Here is a 27023-nt window from a genome sequence, read left to right on the forward strand (position 1 = left end):
AATGTACAAAAATCACAAGCATTCCTTTGCACCAACAATAGGCAAGCAGAGAGCCAAATCAGGAATGAACTCCCATTCACAATGACTACAAAGAGAATAAAATACCTAGGAATACAGCTAACAAGGGATGTGAAGGACCTCTTCAAGGAGAATTACAAACTACTGCTCCAGGAAATAAGAGAGGACATAAACAAATGGAAAAACATTCCATCCTCATGGATAGGAATAATCAATATCGTGAAAATGGCCATACTGCACAAAGTACTTTATATTTTCAATGCTATTCCTATCAAACTACTGTTGACATTCTTCACAGAATTAAAAAAAAAAAAAACTATTTTAATCTTCGTATGGAATCAGAGAAGACCCTGTATAGCCAAGACAATCCTAAGCAAAAAGAACAAAGTTGGAGGCATAATGCTACCTGACTTCAAACTATACTACAAGGCTACAGTAACCAAAACAGCATGGTACTGGTATCAAAATACATAGATCAATGGAATAGAACAGAGACCTCAGAAATAATACCGCACATCTACAGCCATCTGATCTTAGACAAACCTGACGAAAACAAGCAATGGGGAAAGGATCTCCTATTCAGTAAATGGTACTGGGAAAACTGGCTAGTCATATGTAGAAAACTGAAACTGGACCCCTTCCTTACACTGTATACAAAAATTAACTCAAGATGGATTAAAGACTTAAATGCAAAACCCAAAACCATAAAAGCTCTAGAAGAAAACCTAGGCAATACCAGTCAGGACATAGGCTTAGGCAAATCTTCATGACAAAAACACCAAAAGCAATTGCAACAAAAACCAAAATTGACGATTGGGATCTAATTAAAAGAAAAAGCTTCTGCACAGCAAAAGAAACCATAATTAGCGTGAACAGGCAACCTATAGAGTGGGAGAAAATGTTTGCAATCTACCCATCTGACGAAGGTCTAATATCCAGAATTTACAAGGAACTTAAACATATTTACAAGAAAAAACAAACGATCCCATCAAAAAGTGGGCAAAAGTTATGAACAGACACTTCTCAAAAGAAGACATTTACATGACCAGCAAGCATAGGACAGAAAGCTGAATATTACTGATCATCAGAGAGATGCAAATCAAAACCACAATGAGATACCATCTCATGCCAGTCAGAATGGCAATTATTAAAAAGTCAGGAAACAATAGATGCTGGCAAGACTGTAGAGAAATAGGAATGATTTTACATTGTTTGTGGGAGTGTAAATTACTTCAACCATTGTGGAAGACAGTATGGTAGTTCCTCAAGGATCTAGAGCCCAGCAATCCCATTACTGGGTATATACCCAAAGAATTGTAAATCATTCTACTATAAACACACATGCACATGCATGTTTATTGCAGCACTATTTACAATAGCAAAGACATGGAACAGACCGAAATGCTCATCAATAATAGACTGGATGAAGAAAATGTGGTAAATATACACCATGGAGTACTATGCAGCCATAAAAAGGAATGAGGTCATGTCATTTGCAGGGACGTGGATAAAGCTGGAAGCCATCATCTTTGGCAAACTAACACAGGAACAGAAAACCGAACACAGCATGTTCTCACTCATAAGTCAGAGTTGAACATTGAGAACACATGGATATTAGAAAGGAGAACAACACATACCAGGGCCTGTTGCAGGAGGGTGAGGCATGAGGGGAGGGAACTTAGAGGATGGGTCAGTAGGTGCAGCAAACCACCGTGGCATATGTATACCTATGTAACAAACCTGCACGTTCTGCACATGTATCCTGCTTTTAGTTTGTTTGTTTTTAGGAGAAAAAAAAACCTACCCCTAATTCTGGTGTTGTCCTTTATTTCACAAATACATATTGAGTGCTCGGTATGTGGTAGGCACTCTACTATGTGCTGCTAAACAACAGGTACAATGTGTAGTAACCAAGCTGTTGGAAATTAAGAGTGGCCTCCCAGAGTAGGTTACAATTTCAGATTTAGAGAATAGGTATGCAGAAATGATGGAGAGTATGACTGTAAAATTCTGCATTTTGGCAGCTTTTAGACTAGACAGAAGACTCAATATCCACGGAGGCATAACTGTTTTTAAAACAAAAGTGAATCTCGATGTTTCTTTCCAACAAGAAGGAATTAATGTCAGCCACTAATTATGTTTGCAAAATGAAAAGTGATGAGATCCATATGTCTTTGCTACCATGAGGTTCATAAGGGCAGAGGCCTCAGGCTCCATTGACCCATTTTCTGCCCCCTAACCAGCTCATCTTGGACTTAATTGGAATGAGATCATGGGCTGTTCCCAAAGTCTATTCTAGGCCTGAAGGCATTAGATGCCTTACTGTGTTATTTTATTAACAAAGTGCTCAAGTCTTCAAAATTTCTTTGGCAAATTGTGGCAGAATTACCATCTCTTCTAGAGAAATTTCAGTGTAGTAGAGAGAAGGGGCATTAGAAGGAAGTTAAGTTAGAACTGATCCATTTCTACAAGAAATTATCATTGAAGAGTAATTTAATGTTTATTTTAGATTAGTAGAAAATTTGTATCTGTTGCATGACTTGTTCCAAATTGGCTTTTAGGGAAAAATTTAATTCTCTCTTCTTGTGCTACTAGTGTGTATGTGTAACAGATGAATATTTGTAGGAATGGTATGCATAGATATGTACTGTTTGATTTCATTATTATTATTTTTTTGTTTTTTTGAGATGGAGTTTCGCTCTTGTTGCTCAAGCTGGAGTGCAATGGCACAATCTTGGCTCACTGCAACTTCTGCCTCCTGGGTTCAAGAGATTCTTCTACTTCAGCCTCCTGAGTAGCTGGGATTACAGGCATGTGCCACCACACCTGGCTAATTTTGTATTTTTTTTCTGTTTTCTTTTTCTAGTAGAGACGGGGTTTCTCTGTGTTGGTCAGGCTCGTCTTGAGCTCCTGACCTCAGGTGATCCACCTGTCTCGATCTCCCAAAGTGCTGGGGTCACAGGCATGAGCCACCATGCCTGGCCTGATTTCATTATTAATTTTATAAAAATAAGTAATTTGAATATGACTATCTGAATACAGTTATTTTCTGATAATAATGATACTAAATTGCTGCAATGTTGGCCAGTCACATAGGGTACTGTGTCAGCCAGAGTTATAACTTTGTAACTTCAATTTGGAAGTATAATTTTAAGACTTTAAGAAAGAAAAGCAGAACCTTAAGATATGATTGCTTTTTAGTCAGCCTCCGGAAAAGAATAATTTGCATAAAAGTAACTTTATGATCAATAATATCCTCTGATTCTTGGACTGCACGCAGCAGTGTCTTTATGAAGAGGTCTTTATTCTAGTGAGTTTTACAAAAAAAGAATTATAATTCCTCATCCATATGAAGGGCCATAATTGCTTGTATTGTTTAGTCAACCTCATATAATTTCACATTACGGTCACAGTCTTTGAGGCTGTTCTCTCAGTTAAATCATCTTCTCTTCAAATATTATACTATCTCCACTTGACACACCAACAAACATTATCAGTCACAGAAATTATAGGTATTAAAGGACTTGGCTCCCTTGTCTTGTGTTTCTGTTTTGACAGTTAAGGTATCTGTTATCATCTGGTTGTTACATCTGTGGTTAAGTTTAGAAAATATTGCAAGCTTCAAGATTGCAATATTCTTTTTGGATCATGTATGCTAACCTCCCATGAAACTAGGCTGGAAAACAGAGAAATTTGCTCTTATGAACCTCATGGTAGCAAGGACATTGGAAAATTCTGTATAATATATGACCACTCTTGGAAATCCACAATGCATGTGAACAGGTTAAGGTCTCTTGAGAAGTGCTTCAGTAAAAAATTGTTCCCAGGATTTTCTGAACTTTTTTTTTTGACAGATAAACAGTTCCTCTTCCTCCTCCTCCTCTTATTCCTCCTCGTCTTCTTCATCTTCCTCTTCCAACTTTTTCTGGGCAACTTTAGCAGGACCCTTTGCACCATCAAACTTTCCTTTCGACTTATAGTCAGCAACATCCTTCTCATACTTCTCCTTCAGCTTTGCTGCCTTAGTGATGTAAGGCTGCTTTTCACTGTCATTTAGGTTATTCCACATCTCACCCAGCTTTTTTTGCCATGTCTCCAATAGAGATGCCAGGGTTTGTGGATTTGATCTTGGGGCGGAATTCTGAACAGAAAAGGAAGAATCCAGACAGTGGCCTTTTGGGGGCATTAGGATCCTTCTTCTTCTTGCCTCCCTTAGCTGGTCCATAATCCGCCTTTGCCATTTCATCAAATTTAGATTTCTCTTTCCCAGACATTGTCTTCCACCTCTCAGAGCATTTCTTGGAAAATTCTGCAAAATTGACAGGGACCTCTGGGTTTTTCTTCTCTGCATGTCTGAACAAAGAAGGCATAAGCAAACATCTTGCCCTTTGGTTTCTTGGGGTCACCTTTAGCCATCCTGACTGTATTGTTTCAATTTTCTGAACTTAGTTTACTTTTGAACGTCTTTCAGTAATACCAGTTAGTACAACACTATGGGAAATTACTCTTTTAGTTCAATCTGTTTAATTTGGGCTCTCCCCACATTCATAAATCAGCCTGAAATTTAACTCTGGGCATAAGGATGTGTATCATCTCATATCTGTCATCCTATGGATAACTACGTCTGTGGCTGGTGTGGATGATCAGGTGGCTTAGGTATTCTCTGCAATGCTTTAAGCATACATTTCTATTCCATTGAGGAGAGGAACTTTCTCAGACAGAGGAAAACTTTTCCTTAGAAAAGAATATAACAGTATTTTTCTTTTCGTACCATAGTACAAACATACCTTTATCCCTGTTTTTTTTTTTTTTTTTTTTTTTTAAATATGGAACTTTGATTTGTAGTTTTTCACAAGCTTGTTAGGAAAATGAAAGTTGTGAAATCTTTGCCCATTAATGTTTACTTTTTGAAAGAATAGTATAAGCACAGGGCAGGATGATCCAATGAAGGTCACTGAGTGGATCTGGTCAGAGTGGAATTGGGGATCTGGTGGCATGTGAGCACTAGAGGAACTCGTAAAAACTGGTCTAGGTATATTATTATAAATGTGAAGCTTGGCTTGACAATAGGTTGGATGTTCTTACAAATCACTTAGTGACTTCATATGATACACTCTTCTATTCCAGAAATTTTCATCTTTGTCTTCAATGTAGATTTCTGGGCATCCCCCATCACTGCCTGTCATCACAATATACTCCCATCTTACCCCATTTTTGTTCCCAATGCCCCTTCCTCAGGCCTGACAACCACTCTGGGGCTGTTTCTGTAGTTTAATGAAGAATGTAGAGTCACAATTGACATTTTATCAGAGTTGCCACTTTGCAGGTTTGAAATACTCCCTGTGGTATTAGTAAAATGAAAATAATTTTTGCTTGTATGCTGTCATGCAGATGAATCTAGTACCACATTCTTCTTGGTCTTAGGTGCTGCTTGACCTCTACTGGAAGACAGAAGACAGCAATTATCCCCCACTGCATGCTTCTCAAAATACTTCTTAGGGAAATGGTTGACATCTGTGCCAGTAAAGCCACTGTAGAAGTTAAACAAACTGGTTTGGGCCTCTTAGAGGAAGTAATTTGCAATGTCAGGTATGAGGGAGAATGGCTTTTCTGCAGGAAGGAGTTTGGATGGCATAAGGAAGATAAATAGCCCTGAATGAAAGGGTGAATAAAACCCTGGACAGTTTGAAATTCCTTTGGAGGAACCTGGGAGTTAAGCATTTTCTTTCTTCTCTTTTTATCTCTTGTCTGTCTCATATTTCAGTTTTATTGCCCCTCTTTCGCTGCCCATGGTGCTGAATTATGATGAGCCCTAGACTTAGTTTAACCTTAGCAATTTCCTGACCCACACTTTCTTATAAGGTAGAAAATGACTCAGATTACTTCTTTCTCTGCAGTCATGACTATTATTAAATCTTTTACAATAGTCATATCTAATTTCTTTTTATGCTTCCCCCTCACCAATGCACTGGGCAATATGTCTGTCAGGGAGAGGCACCATTTTGGCAAAAATTACATCAAAGGCTGAAGCTAAGATCCAATAAGCATATTCATTTAATTAGAAAAGCATGCCGGGATAGTACAGAGTACCTGTGGATGGCCTTTTCTGTTGCAGAGGTTTCTAATTCTGGCTCTATATTTTACTAGCCATATTGCCTAAAGGCAATTATAAACTTACTTTCATTTGTTCATTTTTCAATTGAGGAAACAGAAATTCCTATATTATAGGGTTATTTTGAGTATAATGTGAGATAATATAATAAGTTTAGCACAGAAGCTGGCATAGATACACAATTAATATTAGTTTTTTCCTTCTTCGAATAGCAATGGATACTGTCTTAATGTTCCAGAAGGAAGTTGGTGATCTTGATGGCAAAATTATAAATATAAGGGTCTTTTTTTTTTGGTATTGATTTTCCTAACATTGTTTTAAATGACAGAAACTCTAAGATCTGATATTTGGGCTCTCTAAAGAAAGCATATAGTAATGGAGGAAAACATTTGATTTGAGCAAAAGCTCTGGATCATCCAGGTTGAAACAAAGTGGGGAGTATCAGGTTCTTTAGCAATGGTAGCAGATACATGCTAAATGTCATTTACACATGTTTAACAATGTAAGTACATTTGTAATTTTTTTTTCAGTCCTTGGTGGCGGTATTGGTGGTGATGGTTCTAAGAAATGGCCTCTCCAGTGACTGAGTTTAGATGGGGCTTAAATCTTCAATTGGGCTTGGTTATCAAAAGCTGGACCAATTTTCTGTCTCCACCAAATAGGCAAGTTTCTGGATAAGCTCAAGTAGTTAGTAAGATGAGTGCTGCATGGGGTAAATAAGTCAAAGCTGAGTTTCACAGACTTGGACAAAGGTGTGTGTGTGTGTGTGTGTGTGTGTGTGTGTGTTGGGATGGTTATGAGGCAATGCTGTGCCTATGCTTTATCTATACAGAGGCATTCAGCACTCACAGGAAGTGTGTTATGGTTAAGGCCTCCAGCATTGGCAATAGACAGACCTGTGTTCAAATCCCAGGTCTATCCCTTATTTTGTCAAACACTTAATGAAAACACATTTAGTAGAAAAATCAACTCTGGTTACATTTAAGGAAAAGAATGTTTATTTTCTCACACATCAAGAAATACTGAAAATAAGTATTTCCTATGTCTAATATGCCAGGGCTCTATCTCTCTGTGATTCTTTTCATATTCTTTTGCTTTTTTCGGCCAGTTGGTTTAATATTCAAGTTGGCAGAAAGATGGCAGCAGCAGTTCTAGGTACCACATCCAGGCAAGAAAGTCTCCAGGAAAAGAAGAGAGACTAGTTTCTTTGTAGAGCTCTTCTGTAAGAGTGGTAAAACTTTTCTAAAAATGCCATGGCAAACTTCTCACTTATCATTGACCAGAATAGGCTAACATGTCCATTTCTAAATCAATCACACTAGGAAAACAATATTATTATAATTAACTTAGCCTAAAAAAGATCTAAAAGCTTGGGATGAGGATCATACTTGATCTTTTGATGTAGGGTGGATACCTGAACTAATAGTATATGCTGCAACTTGCTAGCTTATTTGAACTTCAAATTTTCCATTTGTATAATTTGCATGTTACTTATGTAGAAAAGATTTAATGAAATAACAAAGGTAAAATATTCAGCACAATACCTGACACAGAGTAAACATTTAAAATAATAAAATACTTGGCAATTGCGCTACCACATTTATTGGCTACAAGACTGATTCAAAGCTCTTACTAACTTGTGTGGTTATATTCCTGAGAAGCTTTCTAAACTTCTTCTGACTGTCTAAGAAACTAGAATAATCTTGAGAATCCAGATACAGCCAATGATTCTGCTTGGGACTGAGTTTGGATGGTAGTGTCACTAAAGACAGCCTTTGGTCCATTTCTTATATAGATAGACTGAGTTTCCATTAGGAAGTGGGAAAATGCCTTGATACAATCAGTGTGCCATTGTGGTCATGTGGACCTGTGTGTGTGTGTGTGCATGTGCACATGTGTGTGCATGTACATACATTGTGTATGATATGTTCAGCTTTTATCTTGCTTCCAGGTTGCTTGGCCAACCACTTCAATTATTTTAAAAGTATCAGTAAGGTATGAGGACTATGGGAAGAAAGCAAGAGTGCACAAGGGCAATGTCAGCAGGGCCGCCACACTGCACAACTCCAGGGGTGTCCCTCACGGCTGTGTAGTACATAGTTTGTGCAGCTCTGTATAATGGCCCCAGATGTTAGTGACTTTTACAACAGGATACAAACTTTGCACGGATAATTGCATGGGAGAACAAGGCACATGGTTTATACTCATTAATTTAGTCCTCTTGTAGTTAATTGCTCCCTCATAAAGTACCTGGAATGTGGATTCTTTCTTTCTTAATAAAAGGCAGAATGACTCATCCTTTACTGTTTTATCCAGAATAATTTTATCAGCACACAATGGGTCTATGATGCCCTGATATTAACTATCCCTTAAAGGAATTGAATATTCTTACAATCAGAAGTTAATTCTTATTCTTATTCTGTTTTTTTTTTAAATAAATGAGACAAATAATTTTTAACAGCTCTGCAAATGTGTTACAGTGTGGTGATTGAGCCTATAGATTCTTGCATAAGACTGCCTGGATTCAACTACCAGCTACTTTACTATCTGCAAATTTTACTACCTCTGTGACCACATGGGATAGTTTGGAAGTTTAAATGAACTGATAGATACAGAGACCTTAGAATAAGGCCTAGGCCAATGGAAAAAATCAATAAAATTTGCTGCAGCCTGGCTCAGTGGCTCATGCCTGTAATCCTAGCACTTTGGGAAGCCGAGGCAGGTGGATCACCTGAGGTCAGGAGTTCATGACTAGCTTGGCCAACATGGCAAAACCCATCTCTACTAAAAATACAAAAATTAGCTGGGTGTGGTGGCAGGCACCTATAATCCCAGTTGCTCGGGAGGCTGAAACAGGAGAATCGCTTGAACCTGGGGGGCGGAGTTTGCGTTGAGCTTTGATGGCACCACCGCCCAACAGCCTGGGCAACAGAGCAAAACTCTATCTTGGAAAAAAAAAGTTTGCTGTGATTGTCATTACGATATGCAACACATCAAGTAACAGTAGCTTAACTCATAATGACATATGCATTATGCAGTAAAATGTTCTGGGGTAACAGTCAATGGCTCAATGATACTATTAAAGACCAAGACTTTTCCATCACCCTTGGTGGCTTGATTCACCTTCCTTGTGTTTGTAATTTCATGGTCACAAGTTGGCTACCAGAGTTCTAGGCACTGTGTCCCTAGCAACCCAAGCAGTAAGCAGGATATTATGTGGGAAAAGGATCTCCTTTTATTAGTGAAGAAAATTTGTTCCAGAAGTCTATTAGATGTTCCCTTATGCCTTATTAACCAGAACTGAGCCATGTAGCCATTTCTAGTTGCAAAGGAGGCTGAAAAAGAGACTTTGGCAAAGGGGAATGAAATTGTCATGACTGATTTACAGCAATCATGACTTATCTTTTGGAGCTGGGCACATTGAAGCCTGAACAAAACAGTGTTTTTTTTTGTTTGTTTGTTTGTTTTTAAATCTAGGAAGACTTTGGGGCAGAAGGCACAATGGCTATAGGACAGGAAAATGATAGTGTCAGTTACAAGCACGAATTGTGCCTGACTTTCTTTAAAAAAATATCTAAGCCAGACACAACAATCTCCATAAATATTGGAATAAATAAAATTCCCTTTGGCAGGTAAATCAGGGCCAGAGGGCAGAAAGTATGTGATTTTTCTACAACCACACAGATAGTTAGGAGAATAAGTGGAACTAAAACTCCCCTGTGTTAACTTCTGGCCTGGAGTTCTTCCTAATAGCAAAGCCATGTTGCTTTGTTCTTACTTTTTACAGAAAATGTATTGCAACATGCTTTCTTTCTATTTGTTTGATAGAATGGCTCTACTTACACAAGATAGGCATTTATCTTCAGAGTTAGGTAAGGGATACCACGTTTCATTTTGTATATTTTTCTACAAGATTCAATCAACCATGTCTTTCTTTGATTAAACTACAACCATGGGGTAATATTACTGGCATATAATAGACTGAAATTCAATGCCACACTGATCTGTACTCTTTCTCTTACTTATTAGGATGATTAAATACGAAGTAGACATATTTCAGAGCTTAAAGAACTAATGTTGAGGCCTATTACACACCAGATGTAGTGCTAGCCATTTGAAATAAAATTTAGATATTGTCCTCTTCATTTTGCAGGTGAGGAAACCGACGCTTGTATAAGTTGTGACTTGCTCAGGGTCATAGAGCTATAAAGGAGTGGGGCTGGAATTTAAATCTAGAAAAGTTGGACTTCAAAATGTGTTCTTTTAACTTAAAACAGAATTACTATTTGATCCAGAAATCTGTTAATTGGGTATATACTCAAAGGAATAGAAATTGTTCTGCAGTAAGGACACATATATACCTATGTTCATTGCAGCACTATTCACAATAACAAAGACATGGAATCAACCTAAATGCCCAACAACAATAGACTGGATAAAAGAAAATGTGCCACAAATACACCATAGAGCACTACACTGCCATAAAAAGAATGAGATCATGTCTTTTGCAGCAACATGGTTGCAGCTAGAGGCCATTATCCTAAGTGAACTAATGCAGGGACATAAAACTGAATGCCACATGTTCTCACTTATCAGTGCGAGCTAAATACTGAGTACATATGTACACAAAGAAGGGAACAACAGACACTGGGGCATACTCGAGGTTGGAGGGCGAGAGGAGGGTGAGGATGAAAAACTATCAGTTGGTACTGTGCTTATTACCTGGGTGATGAAATAATCTGTACACCAAACTCCTGTGACATGCAAGTTACCTATAGAACAAATCTGCATATGTACCCCTGAAATTAAAATACAAGTTAAAAAAGACAGTAACAACAACAACAACAACAACAACAACAAAACCACATGAAAAAACAACTGGGGGAAAATGTGTTACATGTACATCATGGAATACCACGCAGACATGAAAAAAAAATGAAATCATGTCCTTTGCAGCAGCATGGATAGAGCTGGAGGCTATGATCCTAAGTAAATTAATGTAGGAGCAAAAATCAAATGCTATATGTTCTCACTTCTAAGTGGGAGCTAAACATTGAACACACATGGACATAAACATGGGAGCAATAGACACTGGGGACTAGTAGAAGGAAAGGAGTAGGGAATGGTTGAAAACTACCTATGGGGAGGCCGGGTGCGGTGGCTCACACCTATAATCCCAGCACTTTGGGGGCCCAAGGCAGGCAGATCGCAAGGTCAAGAGATCAACACCATCCTGGCTAACATGGTGGAACCCCATCTCTACTAAAAACACACAAAAAAATAGACAGATGTGGTGGCATGCGCCTTTAGTTCCAGCTACTCAGGAGGCTGAGGCAGGAGAATCGCTTGAACCTGGGAGGCAGAGGTTGCAGTGAGTCAAGATCACGACACTGCACTCCAGCCTGGGTGACAGAGCAAGACTCCGTCTCAAAAACAAAACAAAAAAACGACAAAAACCGAAAACTACCTATTGGGTCCTATCCTCACTACCTGGCTGCAGTATACCCATGCAGCACGCTTGCACATGTACCCCCTGTACCTAAAATAAAAGTAGAAATTGAAAAAAGAAATAAAAGAAGATGACAAAAAACAAAGCTTGCGACTTCTCTCTTTCTCTACTCCACTGATTGAACCTCCTGTCCTGAGCTGGGGCATGACAATAATCAGACTTTAATGACTGCCCACTGTGTACTAAGAAGTCCTTAGTCGTTAGACAGGGACATAGTATATGTCCAAATGATATTTTGCTTCTAAGTTGTTTAAGAATCAGCATTTCAATATTTTGCATGTAAGATGTGCTTTATGTGTTTTATAGACTGAAAGTTTTATATGAGTATCCATTATGATAATCCTTACGTCAAAATTCATGTTGGCTTTCTTGGAATTTCAAGCAGGCCTTTAAAAATCTTTGTATGCCAATTTGAATTTATTCTTATTAACACAGAGAAGTAAAACATACATTATGAGTTGTTTAAAGATCTCAGTGGCTATTATGCATCATAATGTGTACTGAAGTTAATTCTAAAGCATAGCTATAGCTCATTTTATTTTATGCCAGGGAACCTTGTTTATAGTTTAGTGTATTTATGAGTTAGAATACCTTTAAATATTCTGGTCTTATGTAGTTGTTTTTTTCTTTCCTGATAAAATTTTAAAATGACACTTGATGTTTTAAAAACCATTGCACTTGAGGTGCAATGCTGTTGTATTATTTTGTTATAAGCCAGCTCATTAGTATCTTACTGATCTGGATTGTATTAAAATTTCATTCTTCTGATTTTATGGTTTTAGCTTGTAGAGGTTTATAGTTAGAGTAAGCAAAGTACTATGTTAAGTGTAAAAACTTTAAACGTGAGTCTTTAACACTGTAATAGCAATATCATGCACTAATTATTAAAATGGTTCAACTTATACGAGATATAAGTTGTATACAAGTTATGTGTTTCTATTCAGACTTAGGTAAGGGATATGACATTTCATGGGAATAATAATTAGTCCTGTGATATTGCTATTACAGCAGGGTATATCTTCACATATTGAAACATTTCTGTTAGGCTATAATTCTCCATTGGTCCCTTGAATGTCTGAAGGCTTTATGAGCAAGGCATTGACTGCCTTTGTCTTGGACTATATTTCTAAGGATGCTTATATTGCAACCAGCCTTGGAAGACAGATATGGTGTCTCCCTCTAGAGCAATGGGCAGATTGGCTAATGGCCTTGGAAGATAGTGTCCAGAGCATAGACCAAAGAGTCTTACCACCAATTAGAAAAGATTTAGGTTCCCTAAACTCAGTGTTCCTCTTCTGTAATACAACCCTCTTTGTATTGCCCTGTGGGAACTGGATATTGGGAAACTGACACAAGTGCTGACACCCTGGCCACTGCTGTTGCCATTGGATAATGAAGTCTTTTGCTTCTGACCCAGAAGTCACACACCTTCTGCTGGCATGCATGAGATTGTGGCAGTCTATCGGATTAACTTACAGATAGGGTAAACATCTCAGACCCTTCATAGATGTTGACAATTCCCATACTAAACTTTCTTGAGCCCCCCACCTAGATTAGCAATTGTAAGACAAGTGAATTCTTATACTTTTTAAAATTTAATTTTTAAGAGGATTTAAATTTCAGAAAATTTCAGAGACAAATATAGGAAAGAGCTATCAATAAATAATAACGTTTCATCATATTCACATCAGCTTGAAAATATAAAATAATTTAAATATTATAAATAAAGTTGAATTTTACTTTGTCCGTTTCTAAGAATGCCTCTACTTCCCTTCCTGGAGGCATCCATTATCTTGATTTGGGTGGGATTTAATACTTTCACAATATATACACACAAAAAAATGTAGTCCTAGCTTGTATTTTAAAAAATTACATAGTTTGTTTTATAGTGTGTGATTTTTCAACTATCTTTTCTCACTCAACATTATTTTAGATGTTTTCATGCTGATAAATCATGATCCAGTTTGTTCATTTTCTTTTGCTGCATTATAAAAAATTAACACATTTTATGCATCTAAACACTAATAGACGTTTGGGTTGTTTCCAAATGTTTGTTTTGATATTACAAAAAATAATGTGATGAACATCTTTGTGTCTTGGCACAATGTGGACACATTTCTCTAGAATAACTAATAGAATGTGGCAGAATTGACACTGTGCCAGTCTACGCCTAAGAAAGCAAGGTAAGCTCTACTTTCCCTCTTTAGAGGAAGCCAGTTTCTATGTAAGAGATCCAAGTACTCTGAGACTGCCATGCTGTGAGGAAGCACAAGCTAGCCATGTGGACAGGCTATGAGAAGAGAGAGAAAGAGAGAGACACCCTTCCAGCCTTCCTACTGTTCCAGCCAACCTAGCTGAAGTGCCAGACATATGAGTGAAGAAGCCACCTTGGGCATTTCAGCTACAGCAAATGTCACATGGGGCACACACAAGCTGTCCCCACTGGGCTCTGCCAAAACTACAGAATCAAAAGTAAAGAAATGATAATTGCTTGGAGCAACTAAATTTAGGTAATCAAAGCACCCATTTTTTTGGGGGGTTTTTTTGGTATTAATTATAAATATTCTTTATATATCATGGACACCAAGTACTAGTGTTTTGGTGAGGAATTTCAGCTCATCAAGATATAATGCCAAATGATTTTACTTTTTCTGTTAACTGCTACCAATTCTACTGTATTGAAAAATCCTTTTTCATTGGGACAGTATCTTGGCATCTTCATTACTTTTCATCCACCCTCCATTATTAGAACAGACTCATTGTACTTTCTGAGATTTATCTTCATGTATTTTAAAGTCGAAATCTCCTATTTGATTAAAAAATTTCCTATGTGTTTCTTCTAAATAGCTGAGACTTGCAGCTCTGGGAATTTGGAGTGGCGTGCCTGTGCAAGACATTGTCTCATCTCACACACTGTGGGATGTTGGGGCAGGCAGGCATGATAAATGAGGGAGATTCTGCCTTGTTTCACTGCCTCTCAGGTGTTGAGGTTTAGCTTTTTCTGGTTGGGCACTAAATGACATTTGAAGTTAATGTGTATGGGCTCCAGAGGACAAGGAATAGCTCCAGAGGGTTGAGCTGATGATGACCTCACTCCCAAGCAGATTTAGAAGGCATTGGGTGCCCCTTGCATGATTGGATACATCTTCCACTGACCCTTCGTTGGCAGCTACCATTACAGAACATTTCTTTAATGCTCATGCCTCTTTGCCTCATGATGTAACTGTCACCATCAAGACTGTAACCCCAAATCTGAGTCCTCTTGGAAATCTGAACTCAAGATGGAGATGCAAGAATCCTGGCCTTCTCTTTGCCCTACTGTCTCCCATCATGCCCCTCTCTCTCAGTTCTTTCTTTTCTCACTTGAAGACTGTAACAAAACAGATTGGTAAGTTTAGTGGCCAAGGAAATATTATACCAGGAATTAAAATATCAAGATGATCTTCTTACAGGCATCTTTTAACTTTACTAATCACTGTCATGAGTCCTTGCTCCCTAGGTTTTGAGAGAGCAATAACTCCTCCTTCCCTTCTGTGATGTACTGAGTGTCAACTTGATTGGATTGAAGGATGCAAAGTATTGATCCTGGGTGTGCCTGTGAGGGTGTTGCCAAAGGAGACTAACATTTGAGTCAGTGGACTGGGGAAAGCAGACCCACCCTTAATCTGGGTGGGCACCATCTCTAATCAGCTGCCAGTGCAGTCAGGATATAAAGCAGGCAGAAAAAAATGTGAAAAGCCTACGCTAGCCCAGCCTCACAGCCTACATCTTTTTCCCATGCTGGATGCTTCCTGCCCTCAAACACCAGACTCCAAGTTTTTCAGCCTTGGGACTCAGACTGGCTTCCTTGCTCCCTAGCTTGCCAGTGGCCTAATGTGGAACCTTGTGATCATGTGAGTTAATGCTACTTAATAAACCTCCCTTTACATACATATCTATCCTATTAGTTCTGTCCCTCTAGAGAAACTTGACTAATACACCTTCCCTCAGAGAGAGCAGAAAGGAGGAACATAGTCTCTGTTTTACAAACAAAGGCAACCTAACAGAGGTTTGGAGGTGATGGTAGTGCCAGTTCTGTTGAAATGCACCTCTCAGTAAGTTCTGAAAGGAATGACTAGTCCAGATGGTGCAAGTTTCTCATCTGGAGTGTGCAGTTCTCAAACCTGTTTTTCTCAGGCAGGTCTTGATTTTCTTAACAGTATCTTTTCATATAATCGGTTCTCTGCCTGTTAAACATATTGCAAAGATCTCTTTCCAATCTGTTGGCTGACTTTTAATTTTGTATATTGTGGCTTTGGTCTTGCAGAAATTTTGATTTTGGTGAGGTTAAATTTATGTTATCTAAGAAATCCTTCCCTAAAGTCATAAAGATATTTTTCTATACTTTTCCCTTAAGAGTTATAAAATTTTACTTTCTATATTTTAGTCTCTCATCCATCCTGGAACTTACAAAAATTGTGTATTATCTGATAAGGGGACAGAATTTATTTTACGTGGAAAACCAATTGTTCCAACACAATTTATTGAATAATCTAGTATTTTCCCAGGAATTAGAAATACCAGTTTTATTTGATGTCAAATTTCCTTATGCATACAGCTGTTTCTGGCATCTTTATTCTGTTCCATTGGTATATTGGCTCTTTATGAAGCAAAACTGCACTGCCTTAATAATTATGGCTTTATATATTTTAATATCTAGTAAGGCAATCTCTCATTTTTGTCCCTACTTTATTTCAGACTTATCTTCACTATACTTGGCCCTTTACTCTTGCCTGGGAATTTTAGAATTGACATATCCATTTTACAAAAAATAAATGGTGAGATTTTGATTAGCAGTGCTTTGGATTTGTAGATTAATTTGGGTATAAACTAACTAATTTTTAAAAATGAATTCAGTAGTTACCTAGTAGTCTAAGTGCATAAATGTCTCCATTTAGTGCATAATTCATTTATCTTTCTTACTTTGAAGTATTTTTATGAAAGCTATCTGTTGTCATGGTCAATGCTCAACACAGAACTTCCGTCAATAAATATTTGTGAAATCAATGAATGGACCATCTGTAGACATTTGTGCTAGGCACTCTGTAACTTAGACAGAATGTGTTTTGGGAACTCAACTCCATTAGCTATAAATTTTCCAAATTGTAAAAATGTTCTTCATGATTTAGTGTGAGACTGTAGTCTCATAGCAAGAATGCCTAATTTGTAATTATTGAAGCTGCACTAAACCAACATTTTGCATTTTGTGCGGTCCTTTCTCAGTGATTATTATATCATTGCTGCTTATTTGTTGATGACAGTAGAATGAGTTATGCCTTGAGATTTTAAATACTTGGTATTTGTATTTATTTACAAAAATTTCTTCCTCAAGAAAATTGAACTAGTGAATTTTTAAATTGTATTTTGCTCTTTATTGATATTCTATACTCAGTACATAGAATATGCCTTCATATTTGTTCATGTCTATTCCAATCCCACTTAAAAGTATATTTTGGATTCTGTGCCATTTATTCATCTATTTGTTTATCAAATATTATGGGCCCTGCACTATAATATTAGGCTTTTAGGTCACAGAGAAGAATAAGTAGATATATGATATCCATAATTGGTCTTAAGTTGGTTCTCTAAAATTTTCTCTGGGGAATTCCTTTTCATTCTTTTGTGTATTTATTTTGTTCTGAAGGAGTGTCTTTTTAGAAAAATAATTTCAACTTTTATACTCGGGGGTACATGTGCAGATTTGTGTTACCTGGGTGTGTTGTGTGATGCTGAGGATTAGAGTATGGATCTCATCACCCCAGTGTGAGCATAATGCCCAATAAACAGTTTCAACCCATGTCCTCCTGTGAGTTACGAAAGTGAAAAGAGAAAAGACGCTCCCTAAGAAAGGAGAAAAGGCACTTGATATGGTATGGTTTTGTGTCCTCACCCAAATCTCATCTCAAATTTTAATTCCCATATGTCGAAGGAGGGTTCTGGTGGGAGGTGATTGGATCATGGCCATGGTTTCCCTAATGGTGTTCTTGTGATAGTGAGGATGTTCTGACAAGATCTGATGGTTTAAAAAAGTGTTTGGCAGCTCTCCCCACCCCCGCCATGCTCTTCTCTCTCGCCTGCCACCATGTAAGATGATCCTTGCTTCCCTCTTGCCTTCCACCTTCCACCATGATTGTAAGTTTCCTGAGGCCTCCCCAGACATGTGGAACTGTGAATCAATTAAACCTCTTTCCTTCATAAATTACCCAGTCTCAGCTAGTAAGTATCTTTATAGCAGTGTGAGAACAGATGACTACAACACTCCTTACTTAACCTATATTTTCCCTGCCAGTTGAAATCCTTTTACTTTTCAATATATGCCACTGATGGCACCTTCTCTGAGGTCACTTTCTTCACATCCTCAGCCATAATGAATCCATACCTGTCATGTGGTCACAGAACACTTGACCCATACATCTTTTATCAGTTTTCTAAGGCTACTGTTACCAAGTACAACACATTCAGTGGTTTAGAACAACGGGAATTTATTGTCTCAGAGTTCTAGCAGTCCAAAATCAGGTGTTGGCAGGGCCACGATCCCTCTAAAGATGATCTGTTCTAGGCTTCTGTCCTAACTTCTGGAAGTTCCTTGAGTTTTTGCTGTATAACTCAAACCTTCACATGGCATTCTTCCCGTGTGCATACTGTCTCTTCACATGACATTCTTTTTATAAGGATGACAGTCAACTGGATTAGGGGCCAACCCTACTTCAGTAAAATCTCATTTTGATTTAATTAGTGACATCTGCAATGGCTCGACTTCCAAATAAGGTTACATTCTGAAGTACCAAGAGTTAGATTTTCAGCATATGAATCTTAGTGGCAGTGGCGGGGGGTGGGGGGTGGGGGGTACAATTCTACCCATAACACATCTGTTAGGGCACCTGCTGTATCATAATTATTATCATCACTTTTTACATGTCTCTATCCTTTCAACCATCTGTAGAATACACATTCCTTCAGGAATTCCTTCTTAAGCATGAAAAAGAAATCTCAGTGATTAGCACATTGCCTGATACAGAAAAAGGCAAAATATTAGTTGAATGGCTATTTTAAAGTAGCAGACCGTCATAGTCCAAGGTCTAGGATTTCCATACTTCCTTTATTATAATGACATCTAATATCTCCCCAAACTCTACTTATTTGATTGCTTCTAAATAAGATTATCTTTTACCATTCTGACAGGTAGTTAATATGGCTTTAATTCAATCTAACAGGATGTGATGGAGAATAAAACCAGGTTTTTCTTTGTTGATCATGTCATTTGGCAGTCCGAGTAAGGAAACTCATCATTAAAAATTCCTCAACATGTTTTCGTTCAATTTAGAGATTGAAGAGGACATATTTAACCTCAATAACTTTCATATTCTTTTACCTGCTTTAATTTGAATTTAAAAGTGATTGGACACAAAAGGTCATTAGATACATGACTACACATTGTAATCTTGTGAATTCATGTTGAAGTCTGATGCTTGAAAATAAATTTGCTGTGAGCTTTGGATATATGGAATGATAGCATGCATTTATCTTTCCTTTATGGTTCCTCATCACCTGAACTATTTTTTTCTTTTTTTAGATGGGGAATCTCCCCACCCTCATTTTGCATCTTGTTAGGGGCTTGAGATGCCTCCTATTACAAACGCTAAAGATGTCCAGTCCTTACTTTCCTAGACATCCTTGTAGTTTAGGACTCTTAAGGAACTCTCCAGCTGCAGTGCTGCAGGAAAATCAGAAACTGCAGTGATGATAGTGGCAGCCAGTATTGAGTGCCAGCTGGGCTTGTGATGCAATGCTGTGTTTGGTGCAGTGCCAATGGTGTCTTCCCCAGACCAATTGTGCAGCATGTTTAGTATGTTGCTTCTGACTGCATGACTTCTACAGGGCTGTCATGTTGCAATGCACAAGGAGCATGGCTGGGCTTGAAACTAGTACTTTAGTCATCCTGGTGAGTCTGAAATGTCCACAATATTTTCAATAAATTCCTTTTTCTTGCTTAAATCAGCCAGTGGTAAATCCTTCAGCTTGCAACTAAGAACTTTGACAAACTCAGGGATGCACAGTACTTAAGTGATCTACCTATTATGAAATTTCAGAAGTGTAGACCCAAAATAAATTGCTCAGAGTTATGTATGTCATGAAGAGTTCTCATACTTCAGCTTCTATGCTGGTTTTGATTTCTACTCTTTTTGCTATTTCTTTACTTTATTTTTTTGAGATGGGGTCTCACTCTGTTGCCCAGGTTTGTGCAATGTTAGCTCACTATAACCTCCACGTTCCAGTTGTAAGCATTCCTCCCACCTCAGCTTTTCGAGTAGCTGGAACCACAGGTGCATGCCACCATGCCCAGCTAATTTTTTGTATTTTTAATGAGATTTACTTGGGGTGGCAGAAAAATATTATGGAAAATATTAGGGAAAGTTATAGATTAGTCTCAAACCTTTTGGAAGGCTGAAAGGTTTTACTGAGGCAGGCTGAAAGTGGCCACCGGTTCATTAAGTTAGGGAGAAGATAGGGACGATCAGAGGTTTCCCAGTTTAAGTCTGTTTACCCCACATCCCTTTGTCTCTCACCATTTACTCAAGTAAACTTTGTGCTGGTGGCCCTCTCAGTGGGGAGATCAAGAGGGAATTACCTGTTAATAGTGTTTACTCTGGGTCCCAGAACCTAAAGCTTTTATCAGTCATAAAACCATTCTCTTAACCGTGTTAATTATCCATAAATGTGTTAACTTAGAACCTCTGTTGTAAAATCTACAGAATAAGTGTGAATAGACAGGGAGTCTTGGTCGATTGGCTGCATTTCACCCTCTGAAAGCAGCCAATGGCCATCCCTAGCCCACTTGCATCACTGTAATGGTGTGAGAATGCATTCGTTCATCCTGTGTTGAGTCAGGGTCTGCAGGCCAGACTTTTGCAGGTGTGGTCAATGTCTCATATTTTTGGTAGAGACAGGGTTTTGTCATGTTTCCCAGTCTGGTCTCAAACTCCCAAACTCAAGCTATCTGCCTGACTTGTCCTCTCAAAGTGCTGGGATTATAGGCATAAGCCACTGTGCTTGGCCTCTTTTTGCCATTTTTAAAGGTCTCATATTTATTCAGCAAATATTGCTTACGTGCCTGTGTATTTGTTTCTTATGACCGTTGTAATAAATTGCCACAAGCTTAGCAGGTTAAAACAACACAAATTTATTCCTGCATAGTTCTGGAGGTCAGAAGTCCAGAATCAGTTTAACTAGGCTAACCTCAAGCTGCCAGCAGGATTGGTTCCTTCTTGGAGGCTCTAAGGGAGAATTGGCTTCCTTGTCTTTTTCTAGCTCCTGGAAGCTGCCTGCATTCCTTGGCTTGTGACTCCTTCCTCACATCATTCCAACTTCTTGCTTTTGACATCACATTGCCTTCTCTTCTTCTGTAATTAAATCTCACTCTACTTCCTTCTTATAAAGACATTTGTGATTACATTTAGGGCCCACTCAGACAATCCAGGATAATCTCCCTATCGAAAAATCTTCAACTTAATCATTCTTTCAAAGTCTTTTTTATCATTTAAGGTAATGTTCCCAGGTTCCAGGGATTAGGACCTGGATATCTTTGGGGGCCATTATCAGTCTACTGTACTCTGCTATGTGCTATGCATTGGGAATATGTACAAGTTGGAAAAGATGAATATTTCCTCACCCTTATAGAGCCAATGAGATATACACAGCTAAACAAAAATTATACGAATACATGCATAGTGATTCTGTATGTTATGTGAAGTGCTCAAAGGAGAAACATAAGATGGGATAAGACACTATAACAGATTGACTTGGCAAGGTGATCACAGAAAATTTTCCAAAAAGATAAAAGATAATACTTTCTATGTACAATGGTTGTGCTCAGTGGGTTATGTGTATTTACTAATTTAATCCTCACAGCTATCCTATGAGGTGGGTATTTTTACTATGTTGAGATGAAAACTGAGGCAGAGATACTGTAAGCAATCTGCCCAAAGTTCGCTGGCTATTAACTGACAAAGGAAGAAACATTTAAAGTAGTTCTTAGGTGGAGTGGATTTCAGTGGTTTTGCCTGCCTACCATTATTGTCGTAATTGTGTCCTGATTTTCTTGGGAGGAATTTTTGCTCCCACATTGTATCCAAGTACTCAGCCCTCTCCTAGTCAGGCATGTGTCCCAGCCTAACACTGACTCTTCTGCGAACAAGCAAAACAAAAACAGCTGAGGATGATTCACCCTCTGGAAGAGTCTGCCCATCATTTCCTTCCATCTTAATTCCTTGGGTTCCCTTGCCTTTTGTTGTCTTCCAGCTGTGTTTTAAATGAATTGTTTCTTTAGTCTTTGATTGTGTGAGCTACCTTCTACCCTTCCAGTGAATTTGCTTTCTGCTAGTTTCTGTTGCCTACAACCAAAGCACTCCAAGAATAAGGAGGAATTCGCCATGTGAGGATGAGAAAAGACAAGCAATTCAAAGGCAAAGAGAAAAACATGTGCCTGAGGTAATAAGCAGCTTATATTTTGAGAAGCTTCCAGAAATCTATGTGGCTGGAGTTACTGAGTGGGTGGGGAGGTGGGGGTAGTATGATACGGAGTTCAAAAGATTGGCAGGGACCTGATATGCAAGCACATACCACGTGAAGATTTGGGGTTTTATCTTAAAAGCACTCTTGCAGTTAATTAATTAATTAATTAATTAATTTATTTTTTGAGACAGTGTTTCGCTCTTGTTACCCAGGCTGGAGTGCAATGGCGTGATCTTGGCTCACCGCAACCTCTGCCTCCTGGGTTCAAGCAATTCTCCTGCCTCAGTCTCCCAAGTAGCTGGGACTACAGGCAGGCACCACCATGCCCAGCTAATTTTGTACTTTTAGTAGAGATGGGGTTTCATCATGTTGACCAGGATGGTCTCGATCTCTTGACCTAGTGATCCACCCGCCTCAGCCTCCCAAAGTGCTGGGATTATAGGCGTGAGCCACCGCGCCTGGCCTATTTATTTATTTTTTAAAGCCAGATACTTGTAGCTAACACATTTTCCCAGTTGAACTTGGTGGTGGTTACAGGCATAAAGCAATTTTTCTTTCTCACCAGTTTCTGTTAAACTTGCTACATTGAGTCATTTTTTTCAAGATTCCAAATGAGATTTGGCTAGTTAGCATCACCCTTCTTATCCATCTTAGATATAAATGAATTGTCTATCTCTTTTTTTATGCTCTAAATGTCTAGTTCAGTCTAATGTCAACTTCATGTTTTCATCTGATTATGAAATTCTTTTCTTCCCTTAGCCCAGGCCCGAGATAGTCTTTGAACTTACATTAAGGAAGGAGCATGGTCATCTACTTCTTCATATTGCTTTTCTCCTCTCCCTTACCCACTAGATGTGCAATCTGTGGCTCCTCCAGGGTCAGAGGCAGGGAAAGGATGGGGCTGTTCTTCTTCTGAAAGGTTTCTCTGATGCACCTCCAGTTTCCTTTTTGACTGCAGTGCTACTGTGGCTGGGCACCGATGATCAACCTTTGTTCTCAAACACTGACTTCTACCAGTTCATAGTTAACCCTTTTCTGCTTTAATACTGAGTGTCAACTTGATTGGATTGAAGGATGCAATCCAATGATCATGGGTGTGTCTGTGAGGGTGTTGCCAAAAAAGATTAACATTTGAGTCAGTGGGCTGGGAAAGGCAGACCCACCCTGAATCTGAAAGGGCACCATCTAATCAGCAGCCAGCATGGCTAGAATATAAAACAGGCAGAAAATAAATGTGGAAAGACTAGACTAGCCTTGGCTTCCAGCCTACATCTTTCTTCTGTGCTAGATGCTTCCTGCCCTTGAACATCGGACTCCAAGTCCTTCAATTTTGGGACTTGGACTGGCTTTCCTGCTCCTCAGCTTGCAGATGGCCTGTTGTGGGACCTTTTGATCCTGTGAATTAATACTTAATAAACTCTCCCTTTATATATGTATCTATCCTATTAGTTTTGTCCCTCTAGAGAACCCTGACTAATATACACGTCAAGTGGTCATTTTGGATGAAACCCCTTTGAAGGAAGCTTAGGGTTGGAGGAGGCATCAGGCAAACTGCAGGAGAAGGTGTGTGTCTGTGAGGTGTGTGTCCTGGGTGTGTCTGTGAGGGTGTTGCCAAACTTCTGTCACCAAATTTCAAAAGTGCAATTCTTTCCAAAACAGCTGCACCCTTCACTCAGCCATTAGGCTGGCAAGACTCTTGTTTTTGGATTTTGTTTTTAGGCATGTTTCAGTTTACCATATTTGTATTCTCACAAGTTCCAAGCTCTCCAAGTATTTCTCCTGAAGCTTCCCTGCACTTGGAAGTGCCGCAGAATTCACTGATGGTTTCCTAATCACTCCTCAATTGGCTGATTGAGCTTACTGGGTTAAGATTTGCAAGACTTATTTTGGATTCCATTCTTTGCCTACCTAGGGTCTTGATTTCTAGTGTGGCTGTAGCTGTCATCTTTTTTTCTTAACTCTGGGGCTTTGATTCAAACTGAGACAATAGGAAAACTGCGATTTTAATATTCTCTTCCAAAGTGATATAATCAGATGTCTATTATTTGCATAATTTTAATGAATACAGTCTCCAATCACATTACTTCCCCAACCCTCATGCAAAACAAACAAAATGCTTATCCTTCGTATTTTAAAAAAATGGAATATTTTATAAATCTGACCAGTTTTGCATTTCTTTGCCTTGGACACTATTAGTCAAACAATTTCTTCTTCAATACTCTACAGGAAGTGTGGGGCCCTTTATCTTCCATGGTTTAAAAAAAAACTCAACCAGCTGTCAAACACTTGAATATGAACCAAACATTTAAATATTCAGTGAAAATTCAAATGTATTGTATAAAGTGCTCAGCAAAGTGGAAAGCCCTCTGACTACTTTCAAAATAATCCAAGCAAACGGCAATTAGGGATATATTCTACTTCTTTCCATTTGTTCATAGCTCCCCAGGACATAATGTGATCTCCCATGCATATGGGGAGGGAATGGACAGCACTTAGATCGTTCCTTACTTTGATGTGTGACTGTCAGGGTTGCAAATAATGTGCCTGCAAAAGAAAATTGCCTCCTGGTGCACCTGAAGATGATTTTAAAAAATGTTTCTTCCTCCTTCCTTTTCGCTTTCCATTTACTCAGCATTACGTGAGTCGGCTGTTAAGCACCTGAATAGAGGAGGAGATTGTTTATGGGCACCCCATTGGGATGAGTCTAGACCAAGAGAAAATAGCCAACATAGCAAAGAAGTGTTTCCAGCATTTATTAGGTATGTATTTATTAAGCACCGATTGGGCACAAGGACATGAAACATGGAGACTGCTTGTTAGAGGCTTTAAATCTGGTTGTGGGGATAGGATATACATGCACAATAAGTTAAGTTTAAGATTTGTCATACTGAAAGGAGAGTCAGCTCATACTGTGAACCTACAAAAGGCAAAGCTACAAACAAGAACTGGGTAGAAGGCACAGAGAGATAGGTCTGGGTTAAATGTAAGTTTCTAACAGAGCTGACCAATGATAAATTGGAAGACCTAATAGAGGTGTGAATTTCTTGTCATGCACTGTGTACAAGCCAGTCTGTATGAACACTTAGAAGGAGTGTTTGTAGAGAGCATTATTGTATCTCTGATGGGTGGTTTCCTTTAGATGACCTTTAAAATACTCATACGACTTTGTCATTCCATGATTTTGTGAGTCCTGAGGACAGTGAGCATGCATGAGCTCATAAAATGACCAGGAAAGAATGTTTTGAGTTTGAAGTATGAAGGAAGGAGCAGCTATAGGATGGAAAAAGGGAGGCAGGAGGGAGTTGCAGGCAGAGGGTACACTGTGAGCTTAATGAAGGGTCTGGGGTTTTTCCTCATCCATATATTGCAAGATGAAACCACCTTATCTCTAATCACATTTAGAGTACACACACACACACACACACACACAGGGATTTATTATGAGGAATTTGCTCACCTGAGGCTGAGAAGACCCATAATCTGCCATCTACAAGCTGCAGGATAGTCAGTGTAGTCAGTGGTATAATTCCAGTCTGAGTCTGAAGACCTGAGAACTGGGAGGGATCTATCACATCCCAGTCCATTGGCAGGAGAAGACCAATGATCCAGCTTAAACAGACAGACAAGAAGCGAAAGGGGTGAATTTCTTTTTCTTTGTCCTTTTTGTTCTATTCAGGCCTTCAATGGATTGGATAAATACCCAGCCACACCGGGGAGGACAATCTATTTTACTGAGTCTCCCAATTCATATGCTAATCTTAGCCAGAGACACTCTCACAAACACACCTAGAAAATAATGTTTAATCTGGACACTCTGTTGCACAGTCTAGTTGACATGTAAAATTAACTATCACAGTTATACAGGAACTTAAGAAACACTATTTTCAAGAGTGATTCTTGACTGGCTGAAAATTTGGAAAAGCTGACCCACAAAGTCAAGATTAAGGAAGGGGCTAGGATTTCATCTAAGTTCTCCCAAATAAAATTTTGCTGAGTCTAATATATCAGGCACTGGGAGTGTAAAGATGAAAAGAGACACAATTTCTTCTCTTGAACAGCTTGTTGTTGAGCAGAAGATTTTAAAAAGCCCATTCTAAAATGTTTCCTGATGAAGACACATTAAATTTCCTTAAAGTGTATGATCACTTAAATAATAGCTCTTTATAAAGTACCTTTTAAGTGCTAGGTATAATGTTGGTCTCTTTCCAGTTCTTTGACAACCATTCAAGGTAGACATTTTATTTTTTCTGTTTTTCAAAAAGGAAATTGAAACTCAGAAAGGACAGACATATTACCCAACAATTTGTAAGTGGCTAATTGAAAATTCAAACAGTTGCTAAATGAATGGGTAACATGTTCTAGGCACTTCACTTGATGCTGGATACATAGTATCTTACAGAGTCCTCACAACCACTGGAGAAAAGAGATACTATGTTATCTTCATTTTATGGCTGAGAAAACAGAGGCCCCTGGGGAAAATTAAACAGAGCCACACAGTCAGGTAGTGTAGAGGGAGGATTCAGGCTCAGCCTGCTTGGTTCCAAAGCTGGATATTCTTTAACTTCTCTGCTACCCTTCACCTTGCCTCGTTCCTTACAGTCCACAGCTTCACTCTGGCTTTGATTTTCATATTTGGTGGGGTTCTCTTGTACTTTCCTCTCCCTTTACCAAAAAACAAACCAAATGACAAAACCATGTTGATCATCTTTGTGAAAGGAGTGAATTCGGCTGAAGGAAAATTTCCATTAGTATTCTGAGGCGCAGCGTTAGGCCAGGGAGGTAAAAATGCCATGCTAATTAAGCAATTACTGAAACTCATGATTAAAACATAAG

General features: G+C 38.6%; 1 pseudogene; it reads right to left on the reverse strand.

Annotated features, from left to right (window-relative positions):
* Positions 1 to 3802: 3802 nt before the first annotated feature.
* On the reverse strand, positions 3803 to 4434 carry LOC105717406 (high mobility group protein B3-like; annotated as a pseudogene).
* Positions 4435 to 27023: the final 22589 nt, after the last annotated feature.

This window comes from Aotus nancymaae, unplaced genomic scaffold, assembly GCF_030222135.1.
Source record: "Aotus nancymaae isolate 86718 unplaced genomic scaffold, 86718_ANA_hifiasm-v0.15.2.pri h1tg000059l, whole genome shotgun sequence".
In the NCBI taxonomy this organism is placed as follows: Eukaryota; Metazoa; Chordata; class Mammalia; order Primates; family Aotidae; genus Aotus; species Aotus nancymaae.